The following is a 13,858-nucleotide window of genomic DNA, read 5'->3' as shown; positions in this document are numbered from 1 at the left end:
AAATCCTTTTCAATTATAGGATTCCATGTTTTTTTTTAAGCAAAAATGTCCCTTTAAATTCCCTGGCTATCAGTAAAAGAACAGTGAATTTTATTTAATTTTTTTTTTGCAAGGGCAAATGGGGTTAAGTGGCTTGCCCAAGGCCACACAGCTAGGTAATTATTAAGTGTCTGAGACCAGATTTGAACCCAGGTACTCTCCTGACTCCAGGGCTGGTGCTTTATCCACTATGCCACCTAGCCGCCCCAAAACAGTGAATTTTATTACAGCAACTTTAGAGTAAAATTACTTGGGTTTAACCAAATCATGATACATGTACAAAAAAAATAAAAAAGCCCCAAGAAACTGTTGTTTAGATGGTTTCAGTTAAGGTAAGTGATACCCCTGCAAAAATAAATAAATAAATAGATGGGCAGATAACTAGATAAATAAGTAGACTGGCTTTTGAAACTATCCAAGAAAAAATGAAAACAAATTTCATCTTTCTTTAAGTAACTCAAAGTTCTCACACAAATTATAACTAATCATATCTAAGATCTGACTTAAAAATTGTATGCTTTTTTGAGATTGGTTTCACCTTATTAAAAAAAACTGGTTTGCTTTGAGTAAAAGTAAATACTTGTCTGTGCAGTAAAATACTGATGTTGGTACTCCAAAACCAAATTAAGAGAAATCAAATGCAGCAGCAAGAGCACTTAATTTGAGTCAAGACACAATGTTGAGTTCTAGCTATGTAACCTTAAACAAAAGCTTTGTCATTTACTTAGCTATGTAATGCTGGGCAAGTTACTTTTCTCTTTGAGCCTCAGTTTCCTCACTTGTAAAATGGGGTGATTATGCTTAGATCAATCCCCTAGGATATTGTAAGATTCTATATAAAATACAGAATCACGGGACTTTAGTTACAAGTCTGGAACCTCCCTCAGCAGTCATCCAGCCCAACCCACATCCAAAAGGAATTCCCACCTTAACATACCCTGTCATCGAGTTGTTTCATCTAGCTTCAGAATCTAAGAATCAATATATAAAGATTTATTTAGTCCCAAAAATGTACTAGGCCCTTTGTAAATACACAGTAGCAAAAAACAAATAGTCCCCATTCTCAAAAGGCTCACATTTATTGGTAGAGATAAGTATATAAATACAAGACACATACAAAACAATCTAAGAGATACTGTGAATAGAGAAGCACTGATTGATAGGGTGATCAGCAAAAGGTTCACCTAGACTCTACTTGAACACCTCCAAAAAAAGAGGGAACCCAGCACCTCTAGCGGCAGCCTATTCCATTAGGACAAGCCTAATTTGTAGGAAGTTTTTTATTCATTAAGTTCCCCTCCCCCCAGAATTCAGGAAAATATATCTAAATTTTTCTCTCCAACTTACACCCACTGATTCTGGTTCTACTCTCTATGGTCCAAGAGAACAATTAAAATCCCTTCTCCACATCAGTCTTTCAAATACTTGAATATCACCAAGTCTTCTCTTCAAGCAAAATCCCTTAACTGATTCTCCTATAACATGGAATCAAGAATAACCTTCATTATCATTGTTACCTTCCTTAGAAATCCAGCTTAATAATTATCTTCTTGGAAAGAATTAAATATAGTCTTCTAGCAGATGAGTTTTGATAATGGCAGAATTACAACTCAACTATCAATTCTCTAAACTACATTAGATTATTTGAGTTTGCAGTCAAAAAAAAAAACCAAAAATCAATCAAAAAACTACAAAGCGTCATTTTCAGAACAATTATTGTCTAATCATTTTATATCTGTGAAGCTAATCTGATTCAAACAATGCTTTAGTCTTTGGACCCTAACTGTCATCTAGCATTTCAGCTATTCTTCCCAGTTTCATGTCAGTTATAAGCATAGACCTCTGGGATACTTTACAGCAGGAATGACTTGTCATATTAACAATAAAACATTAACTAGTCTACCCATCCAACCAATTCTGAATCTACTTGATTTCATTATCTAATCCATGTATCTCCATTAGAATAAGTAGATACTTGATCAAAAATTTTGCTGAAAACTAGGTAAACTATATTCATAGCTTTCCCCTCATCTGCTAGTTGAGTAATCCTATCAAAAAAGGAAATGAGGTCAGCCTGGCATGATCTATTCTTTATTTCTTTTTATTATTATTATTAATTTAAGGCAATGGGGTTAAGAGTCACTTGCCCAAGCTCACACAGCTAGGCAATTATTAAGTGTCTGAGGTCAAATTTGAACTCAGGTCCTCCTGACTCCAGGGCCAGTGCTCTATCCACCTCACCACCTAGCTGCCTCTTGGCGTGATCTGTTCTTGATGAAACTAAGTTAATTCCTTTTCCCTTTATAAATGGCTGCCAACCATTTCTATAATGGTCATAGAATTATCCCAGGAGCCAAAGTCAATTGGTAATTATAACTTTTGGCTACTAGTAAATATAACTTTCAGATTTTGTTCTCTATTCTTTTTTTGGAAAATGCAGACATTTTGCTCTTCTCTAATCTTGGGCAGCTCCCATTTTCCATGAACTTTCAAATATTACTGTCAGTGGCTCAGCAATTTTATCTACCATTTCTTTTAGGACTTAAGGATATATTACATAATTTGAATTGGGTTAACTTGAATTTATCAAGGGAAACTAGGAACACTTTTACTATCTTTTTAATAATTAATTAGCACTAGAAAGATGGATAGGTAGTGGCCTCAAAGCCAGAAAAACTTGGATTCAAACACCACCTTTGACATACTGAATCTATGATTCTCGGTCACAGATTAACTTCTCAGTTCTCTAGGCAGCTCTATAAATTGTAGAGAAGGTGCCAAACTGCTTTAATAATGTGAGTTTCCTTAATCAGGAGTTCCTTCCATCAATGAAATCACAGGTCTGATCCCTCTGGCTTGTCCCTTGGCAATCCTGGTTATCAATTCTCTGCTAGAAACTTTTTTCTGACATTTCAAGTTCGAACACTATCCTCCCTAAAAAAGAAAATAGATGTAAATTCAGAATTGAACAGCTATTTCACAGCTATACCTCCCAACCTCCCAATCTACCCCATGTCCTAACTGTCACCTAAAGGGTAAGAATGTGATCTTGGGTAAACCTCTTGACACGTCTCGGTTTCAGTTTCTGCATCTATAACATAAGGGGGTTGGGGGTTAGACTATATACTTATCTAATGTAATTGTTGTTCAGTTATTTTCAGTTGTATCCAACTCTTTCTGACCCCATTTGGAGTTAGCAAAGATACTGGAGTGGTTTGCCATTTCCTTCTCCAGTTCATTTTATAGATGAGGAAATAAGACATAAGTAGGGTTACGTGAAGAGTCTGAGGCCATTTTTGAACTCTTAAAAATGAGACTCTCCAGGCCCAGCACTTTATACACTGCACCACTTAGCTGAGTTCCTGTAAGTCTTCCCAGGTTTTTCTAAACCATTCTACTCATCATTTATTATAGCATAATAGCATTCCATCACAATCATATACCACAACTTGTTCAGACAATGGTTCCCATCATTCCAAAAGAATTCCCCTTGCTGGTTCCTCTTCTTTTTAAGGATGACATTAGAAGGAAGACAAGTGAACAAGTTAGTAGCTGCTCTGCTTTCAACAAAAAGAGGATTTCAGTGGTTCCCTTGCTGACTGAAGTCCCTCATCACCACTACATAACCCCATTATGCCAGACTTGGGATCTCAGGAAGTATATAAACATTGTAAGTGCCTACTATATGTACCAGACTCTATGTGAAGCACTGAAGGTACAAAATGAGTCAAAAAACATTATGTCCCCTCAAGGAGCTTGAGTTAATCTATAATACACTCCAATGAAAAATTACTTGTTTCCCACTACTGATTTTGATGGAAATACTCTCTGCATCCCTTCTCTGATGCCTGGATAGCCTCACATAAATAGTTAATATTTATATAGCACTTCACAATTTACAAGATGATTTACATGGGTATAACCTGCTTAATATGCAATGCCACTACTCTCCTCCTTTTACTTATTCTAGTTCTTTTTAAATGTAATAACTCTCCAGGGCCAATGCCAAAAGACAGGTTTTGTCTGTCCTAATTTGTATATTTTTGTATATAATTAAACAAGTATCTCTCTCCTCTTTGTCTCCCCATTATAATTTAGGTTCTACCAAAGACAAGGACTGCCTTCTTCATCTTCTCCCGCCCCTCCCCTCAACTCCCAGCCCCAAGAATAGTGCCTGGAACACAGAAGATATTGAAGAACACCTTGTTGATTGATTGATCCTACTTCTTATACTTATTGACAATGAACAAATCACTGAACTTCTCTAAGCTGTACTTCCCTCATTTTTAAAAGGCAATAATAGTTTATAGGATTAGAGGCTCAAAAAGATATCAAGATATAAGATCTAGAATGGGACTGTATTTGCAAAGCACTTCATAAGTGTTAGAATATTAAATATAAACCATTTATCAGTACCATTAGAAGTAGTAGTATTGAAAATGCAGTTACATGCAGTTCTACAAGACAAATGGAAAAAAAAGACCAGTTTATAATAACAGGTAGGAAACAGGAAAAATTAGATATAAAACAGTCAAAAGAGAAAAGGCTATAGACAGTGAGTGATTTTCAAATATTCTAGTCAGTGGTTTTTGTAATGGTTGGGTATCTTTTTTTTTTTATTTTGGTGGGGCAATGGGATTATTAAGTGACTAGCCCAAGAGTATACAGGTGTCTGAAGCTACATTTGAACTCAGGTCCTCCTGAATCCAGGGCTAGTACTCTAATCCTCTGGGCCACATAGCTGCCCTTAGGTATAATTATTTCAATAACCAAACACTGAAAGTTTAACTTAAATGCTAGTCAATTCAATAAAGCTTATCCAGGGGCAGCTAGGCGGTCCAGTGGGTAGAGCACCAGCCCTGAAGTCAGGAGGACCTAAATTCAAATCCAACCTCAGACACTTAATAATTACCTAGTTGTGTAACCTTAGGCAAGTCACTTAACCCCAATGCCTTGCAAAACAAACCAAAACAAAAAAAAAGCTTACCCAACTAAGAAACAGTAAACTGGTAAAAGAAATTTAAAACAATAACAACACAAACTTTTCAATAGGACTTAACAGTGGCAGTTTTCTAAAGAAACCACAAGAATGACTTGAGAATCTTAAATCTATGAACAATACGAAGTTTGGAAACCAAGGAAACTGTTCCATTGACCTGAAGGATCATTTTATAAGGTATATTATAAGGCATTTATAATAAGTCATGCTTATTGCATTAAATACAAGTTATCCTCCCTATTTAAGAATCTGGTGAAAGGAATTAAGGAATCTTTCTATGTACAGACTTATTACAGAAGGGGAAAAGCCTCATCAAAATGTATGAAATAACCCAGAAGGGAACAGAGAAGTAACAACAACAACAACAACAACAACAATAATAATAATAATAATAATAATAATAATAATAATAATAATAACTACAGGAGGAATAAAAGTTACTATTTATAAAGTGCTTTACCTATGAGCTCACTGGATACTCACAATGATCAAGTGCTTGTTGTTTACTTAAACTGCCAGGCACCAAGCTAAGGGCTGGAGAAAAAAAAAGAAAGGCAAAAATGGTAAATCTGCTTTCAAGGTGCTCACATTTAAAAGGAGGAGAATACAAAGTACTAATATGTCCTAAGAAACAACACTGATGACATAAAATACTGTGCTCATAACATTTATATCACGTTTACAAAAAAGAGAAATGAATGGGTTTTTTGTCATTAGGCTAAGTATTTAAATAATGTGTTCTTAATAATATAAAACATATAACTATTTTACCATCATTTCCCAAAATTAAACAACATAAATGAGAAAAAATGTTATTTATTATCTAAATTATTAAAAATAAAATTTCAGTAATATTTCAGAAGTAACACATTTCAGCAAGAAGTAATCAGTAATGTAAAAAAGGCTTTATATGAAAATAACTCAATATATGGGCAGTTTTCCTTATGTCCCTAAAATAAATGTTAAATTAGAACAGTTAATTTCTTCTTCCTTCCTCAGGGGAAAGACTTAAAACAGTCTCATAAGCTAATTGGATTTCTGTCCTTGCTCCTTTTTGCTCTACCTTCTCTATTGTCTGACCTTTTCTCTCCATTTTTTCCTCCCTCTTCCTTGTACTTCCCTTGTTGCCCTAACCATATCTATTACTAGAAACTAGAAGTACTACCAAGTTTCTGATGTTAGAAATACTTCCAAGTTTTAGTCTGCCATACAACACTCAGGAGTACTATAGTACCAAAGGCAGATCTTTATACACTGGGTAGAATTTTATGCCTAAGACTGAGAAACTTGATTTCCTAACAGGTCACAAGTATGGTGATCTGGGCAGAGGCAAAAACAGCAATAAGTCAGACCAAGACTGTATACTGAACATGATTTGCTATGGCCTGACAAGTTCCCTGGTGGGCAATGGAATTGTATGAAAGGAAAAAAAAAAGATAAAACAGTAGGATTAATAACAATAATAATTTCTACAGTACTTTAAGATTTATGAAAATTTTTCTTCAGATACTATAGAGAATTAAAATAAATGTTTACAAAACAATTCTTAGTTTTAGTAAATGTTAAGGTAACAAAAATTTCTATTTCATTGTCAGACAGGTCACCTTTTTACAATATATTTCATTGTACAATAAAATCAGTAAATCATTTACAAAATGTGCTGGTGAATTTGTAAATGTGATGTGTAAATATGAATCACCTCTCCATACAAACCTAAAAGGGACAAAGTTCAGAATAGCTCAACCAAGTTTTCTAAAACAATACTTTAAAGGCAATTGAAATAAATCACTTCTGTTCATTTGTTTTTTCCACTATCCTACAACTCAAATGACCATTAAGCACCGGCTCTAAAAAAGAAATGATTATATAATCATGTCAAATACAACAAATATCTTTAACCACCCAATATAAAAATATTCTGTGAAATAGTCCAAATTTTACTGAGTACAAGTCTCTGACATAATAGGAGCTTAAAAATATCTCTTTAATGATGGTGGTTCTGTGGAGTATAATTCTCCATTATAGAAGATATATGAAAACTATCCACTAAAGCTATTTCTGACACCAGCTTCAGTCTTCCATCAATAAAATAAGAGTAAAAATGCTTACACAGCCTACCCTTGAACTATTGCGAGTAAAATGGAATTATGTATGAAAATGTATTATGTATGAAAATTATGTGAATGTAAACTATCAGTATTCCAATCTCAAATATTATTTCAAAATAAAAATTTATTTTCTCATGGAATACTGAAGATTTTAGATACTAATGAAAGAATAAGATTCTACTTTGGAACTTAAGTAATGCTAATTACCAAGCACTGGAATTTTTTTTTAAGGTTTTTGCAAGGCAATGGGGTTAAGTGGCTTGCCCAAGGCCACACAACTAGGTAATTTATTAAGAGTCTGGGGCCATATTTGAACTCAGGTCCTCCTGACTCCAGGGCCTGTGCTCTATCCACTGCACCACCTAGCCTCCCCAAGCACTGGAATTTTTTAAGAAGTCCAAAAGAAGTCCTTGCACTCCAGATGTTCATAGGCAAATGGTAGTCAGCAAACAACCATGTACTTAAAGGATATATATATAAAATGCGAATAAAAGGTATTCTCAAAGGTAAAAGTATCTGAAAGGGGGAAAAGGGCATCCAAAAAGATCTCCTATTGAAGATGAGATTCGAGTTGAGTCTGTAAGGAAGTCAGGGAAATAAAGAGGCAGAAGTAAGGATAAAGAGCATTCTAGGTCTGGGAGATAGCAAGTGAAAAGGCATGAATTTGGGAGGACTGCTATATGTACTCTGATTCAGTGACACTGGCCTTCTGATTGTTACACAAAACAAAAGCCCTACACCTCTTGGCATTCTCTCTGGCTGATCCCCCTGACTAAAAATTTCTCCCTCCTCTGCTCACACTACTGTCTCAGTTGAAATCTCATCTTCCACAGGAAATTTTCCTCAACCCTCTTAATTCCAATGCCTTCCTGATGTTAATGATTTCTTCTTTATCCTTTATACAGCTTGATTTGTATAGGTTTGAATGTTGGCTTCCCATTAAGATTGCAAGCTCCTTGAGAGCAGGAACTATTTTGTTTTTTTGTATCCTAGTGATTATAATTTTGTCTAACACTAGTAGGCACTTAATAAATTCTTGTTATTTGATTGTTATGTTGAATAACAGCACAGAGGCCAGTGTCACTGGATCACAAAGAAGCAGGTTGTAAACGGCTTTAAAAGTGAGAGAGGAATAAAATCTTGGAGATAACAGGGATACATACACATGGGACAAAGATACACAGTAAGATATGCCCTTATGGAAAATTACTTTGACAGTTTAGAATTGGGGAAAGGAATGAAAAGCCTATAGTAATAGTTCAGGCATGAGGTAGTAAGGACCTATATTAGGCTGGCAACTGTATGAGTGGACAGAAGGGGATATTATATTAAAGGTACAAATGAAGGATCTCTTCAAAACACTGAATATATGGAAAGACTAAGAGTAAGGAACCTCACTGGAGTGGTGCAGTTTAGAGAGCACCAGGTCTGATGTCAGGTTTGTCTCAGTTTTCTCATCTGTAAAATGAGCAAGAAAAGGAAAAGGCAAACCACTCCAATATCTTTTGCCAAGAAAAACCCCAAATGGGGTCACAAAGATTTGGACATGACAGAAATACATGACAACCGGGCAATTCTAAAGTGAAGAGTTTATGGGGAAAAATAACATTTGAGATAACCACAGGATATCCAAGTTGAAGGAGAGAAAAGTATAAACATTTATTTATATAGCAAGTTCTATGTAAAAGCCACTATCCTAAGTTCTTTAAAAATAAGAATGGCTAATATTAATATAGCATTTACTATATCCAATTACTGTGTTCAACTCTTTACAAATATATCATCTGGACCCTCATAACAATCCAAAGAGGTATTATTATTCCCATTACAGATGACTCAAGTAGAAAGAGAAATTAAGTGACTTGCCCCAGGTTAAATAGTAAATGTCCGAGGATAAATTTGAACTCAAGTCTACATGACTCCAGGTCTGGTGCTCTATCCATCAAACCTCCTAAACAGTTTCACTGAAGATGTCCAACAGTCAATAATGTGAGACAGAAAGGTCAGGAGGGAGATTAGAGTTGGATAAAGAGATTTGAGATCAGAGTTGTTATTTGTCCTTCATTTCTTGTTTTTAATTTTTTTTTTATTTATTTAAAGCATTGGGGGTTAAGAGTGTCTTGCCCAGGGTCACACATACCATTGCCTTATAGGCATAATTAGGTGTCTGAGGTCAAATTTGAACTCAGGTCCTCCGTACTCTGAGCTTGTGCTCTATCCACTGTGCCATCTAGCTGCCCCCTGCCCTTCATGCTTGAATAAGATCATGACATTAGGGAGGTGATGCCATGACAAGCAAATGAATTGGATTTGAGTTGGGGGGAGGGGCTGTGCCATCACCAGTCTCACTTTCTCCTCCAGAGCCATCTGGATCCAATAATCAGATATGAATCAAGACAATAGGAGATGGCCCTGGACATGGGGCAATCAGGTTTAAATGATTTACCCAAGGTCACACAGCTAGTAAGTGTCAAATATCTGAGCTGGTTTCAAACTCAGATCCTCCCTAATTCCAAGGCACTGTGCCACCCAAGTGCCCTTGAAAATCATACAGATGATAAATGAATGTACAGGACTAGATGAGACTGCCAAGTGGGACAGTATAGAGGGAGAAAAGGACCCTAGACAAAACCTTAGGGGACCCCCATGGTCAATGAGTGTGACAAGGAGATTGAGAAGAAGTAGGTCAACAACTGAAGAAAATCTAGAGAGAGGAAAAAGTAGCAAGGAGAAGTAGTGCGTCAAAGGTTTCAGAAAAGTGAAGAAGGCTAAAGATTGAGAAGAGACCATTAGATTCGGCAATTAAAAAATAAATGTTAACTCTAGAAAGAGGAGCTTCATTTGAAAACCACTTAGATTTAGTAGTGAAAAGATGACTTTTAAATTTAGAAGTGAAAAAAATAACTTTTTCAATAAATTTTACTGTAAAGGTGGGTGGAGAAGATGGTGTTAGAGATACAGGACAACTGCTACCAAGGATAGATGAATCAGGTGAGAGGATTTTTTGTTTTTGTTGGGAGTCATGTTATGCTGGTAGACAGTAAAAAAGAAGTGGGGGGAGAGAAAGATTAGTGGCAGTGGGGCACAAAGGCAATTTGCAGGAGAAGACAGAGGGAAATGAGGTCATTGATGCACATAGAGGGATTTGTTTTGGCAATAAAGTCTACTTTGTGTGAGACAGGAGCAGAGGAGATGATAATGGAAAAAATCTCAGTAAAAGAGATGGGGAAAAGGACGGCTAGGTTGCACAGTGGATAGAGCACCAGCCCTGAAGTCAGGAGTACCTGATACAAATCTGGCCTCAGACACTTAATAATTACCTATATGACCTTGGGTAAGTCACTTAACCCTATTGTCTTAACTGTAAAAAAAAAAGAAAAAAAGGAAGGATGGGAGTTAGGGATTAGAACAAGGAATGTCAGGAGGGGCATGATTAGGGTGGTGTAAAATGTTGCCCTACTGCAGAGAAGGTCAAATAGAAATTAAATAACATAAATCTGAACTGGATCCAATTAGCATAGAGATATGATTTTGCTCATTCTATTCACTAGCATGCAGATTATTATCTAATTACTAAGACTAAAATAAATTTTCAAAAATATTTCACTAATAAAGTTGCTTTATCATTCTTTTTTTAAAGATTGAAAAAGGGTTCAAGTTTCAGTACATGGAGATTAACTTTAGAATAAGCACTCAAATTCTTTAAATTTTTGTTTACTTGTTGGTTTTTGTGAGGAGAGGAGGGAATGCAATGGCAAGGTAGGAAAGGCTCTGGATGGATCCTGGTAAGAAAAAACAAAAACAAACAAAAAGAAAAACAAAAAACCCAACCCTTCATGGAATAAATGGGTCAACAAGGGATAATTTTTAAATGCAATCAAACTGTCAGAGGTTTCTCTCTGCTTTTTTAATAGCTAAACTGCTGGTTGGAAGTGGGAATATACTATGATTTATGTGGTCAAGTTTCATATTAACCAAATTCTCTCCCCAACTTTATTGATAAAATAAGTTGCAGAGTAGAGAAAAGAGATAAATTGACAGTAAATATACCTTTCTTTTTTCTTTACCCAGTCTAAGCTATTTCCTAAAGAGTCATAAAGAGAATAAGATAAAGGTATTTTTATTTTGTTTCTAATAAATGGATCTTTATACACCTTGGTTAGGATGTGGAAAAAAAAAGTAACTGCTGAGGGAGGATAATATGGCTAGATCTTGAGCCAGAAGACTTGAATTTAAATGTCTGTGTGACCTTGGGAAAGTCACTTAACCATTTTTAAGTCTATTTCTACTCAACTATAAAACTGAAAAAAATAACATCTATACTATGTACATCAAAGAGTTACTCTAAGGAAAAAATAAAAAGAAATAAAATATGAAATAGTGAATAAATCTTAAAACACTATTTAAATCTCCTGACTTATACTTTAAGGATGAGCCCATTTTGACCGTAGTTTCTATATCTCTACAAATAAGCTTATGACATTGATGAAAATTTCAATCCCTTGGGATAAAGATTCACCTATCCCAAGGTTAAATCAGCTGAAGAACATAAATATTACCACTAAACCTGTATTCTGCAGGTTGGGTAAAACTTTCCAGGACTTAAATCCTCCTGGTAAAGCCTTTGAGAATTCTGGATCACTTCTAACACCATAATAAAAGCCCAGGGTTAGAATTTTGGTGGAAAAAAAAATGTTAAGAGTAAAAAAAAAAAGTTCTGCTGTGCTGCCTCATAGTAGCATAAAGGTGAGATTGAATTCTCACAGGCTATGCTAGCAAACCTCAAGACCTGTATAGCAAGATCAAAGTAGAACATCTTCTAGAAGGAGATCAAAAACAGATCTGTCTATTTTTCTAGATTTGGTCTGAATAAATTTGAAGATATATGATCAGTGGACTTTCCACTAGTGATTTATGATTTTATTACCCATACATTTCATTAAACCATCTACTAAGGTATATAAGGGTTGCAATAAGCACCAAAATGTTAGAATCTTGAAGGATGAAGTAAATGATGCTTAGACTCAAAGACATCACAATTTTACCCTTCAAATACTTTTTAAAAACTTATTCTTTGGGGCAGATAAAGCACCAGCCCTGAAGTCAGAAGGAACTGAGTTCAAATCCAACCTCAGATACTTTATAATTACCTAGCTGTGTGACTTTGGCAAATCACTTAATCCCACTGCCTTGCAAAAAAAAGAAAAAAGAAAAAACAAAAGAAAAAATAAAAATCTTATTCATCCTATCTTTTTCATAAGTACTCCATACCTGATTCACAGTTCCCAAAACAATTACAGGCTCTGTCTCCTCTCCTTTGTTCACAGCTCTGTTGACTTTCTTACACCTAAAATATGCTCCCTTACAACTCTACCACATGAAATATTATTTATCTTTTGAGGCCTAGATTGAAAGCTACATCTTTATTTTTTTACTTGGTTTTTGCAAGGCAACAGGGTTAAGTGACATGCCCAAGGTCACATAGCTAAGTAATCATTAAGTTTCTTGAGGCTGGATTTGAACTCAGGTCTTTCTGACTCCAGAGTGGTTCTCTACTGCATCACCTAGCTGCCCCAAAAGCTAAATCATTCAATGCAGCCTTCTTGATCCCCTCAGCCAGAGATGGTTTCTCCTGATTTTAAATTACCATAGCACATTTTCCTGCACCTCCTAGGCATTTTCATAGTTTGTTCCTATCACTTATTTGCTTACATGCTTTGTTTCTCTATGAGATTTAATCTTGACAGCCATGTTTTTATCCATAAGCTTTGCAACATAATAGCTCTTCAATTAATATTTGTTAATATTTGTTAAACCGACTGTCAAGGTAAATATCAAGCAAATATCTCCTTCCAATTAAATTCTATTTTTTTTTAATTTTTTGGACCTATTCTTAATCTAGACAAGATAGAGGAAATATGACTAAATAAATATTCCATAACAAAAAGAACTGGGAATTTAAAAAGAGTGAAAACTTGAAAGGAACTGAATGTGAAGTGGCAATCAAAAGAAAATAAAAGCAACCTCAGGCTGTACTGGAAGATTCATAGTGTTCAGGAGAGATCTCACTTCTGTTTTCCTTTGCCCTAGTTAAAGTACATCTTATTCTAGAGTATCATTTCCCAGACTTTAGTGACACATTTGAGGAAGGACACTGATAAAATTAAAGCATGTCAAAAAGTTATGTCTAGGAAGGTCAAAAGCCTGGAGCTCATATTATATTTGGACGGTCTAAAAGACTTAGGATATATAGTCTGAGGAAGATGGGTAATTAGTTGTCTTAAGTATCTAAATAGCTATCCTATAGAAGAGTTAACTTGAGAGACTTGGTCTCACAGGTTAGAACTGCTATTGATGTTCATCCTTCATAGGGTAAACTGGACTTGAAGAAAAGTTGCACAAAGTAATCAGAGGAGTCATCAAAATACAGTAGCAAGACAAAAGTCAAGATGATCAGCCCTGCAATGGAAGACCTTAGCATCTTCAATGTCTGAACATGGTGGAAATGCTCCACAGCACCTGTTTCAGTTGTCTTCATAGCCATTGGAACAAAATGTTTTCAACTTCCCATTCTGCCAGGGGAAAGTCTTTGCATGCTTGGGGTAAATAAACTCCTAATTCACCAACAGACTTAAGGTCTGTTGACTACCCTCAATCTGGTTTCAGTCCATCTGCCAAGATGATTTTCTGGATTATAGCCAGTTACAATGTC

The 13,858-nt window shown here is 35.4% G+C and overlaps 1 protein-coding gene across 15 annotated transcripts in view; it reads right to left on the bottom strand.

Moving 5' to 3' along the window:
• SESTD1 (SEC14 and spectrin domain containing 1) overlaps positions 1–13,858 on the bottom strand; it is a 141,735-nt gene that overhangs the window by 110,089 nt on the left and 17,788 nt on the right. For 3 of the 15 annotated variants that reach the window (XM_074215594.1, XM_074215587.1, XM_074215589.1), the window contains one exon: positions 5,522–5,572. The exons of 6 other annotated variants lie outside the window; for them this stretch is intronic. The gene's annotated coding sequence lies outside the window, so the exon portion shown is untranslated. Of the gene's footprint in view, positions 1–2,733; positions 5,409–5,498; positions 5,808–13,858 lie in introns of those variants that run through there. 6 more of the 15 variants (XM_074215585.1, XM_074215586.1, XM_074215591.1 and 3 more) reach the window with 5 other exon arrangements.

The sequence above is a fragment of the Macrotis lagotis genome, chromosome 1, assembly GCF_037893015.1.
Source record: "Macrotis lagotis isolate mMagLag1 chromosome 1, bilby.v1.9.chrom.fasta, whole genome shotgun sequence".
NCBI lineage: Eukaryota > Metazoa > Chordata > Mammalia > Peramelemorphia > Peramelidae > Macrotis > Macrotis lagotis.
The sequence above is the reverse complement of the archived record's forward strand: the minus strand, read 5'-3'. Positions and strand labels throughout refer to the sequence as shown.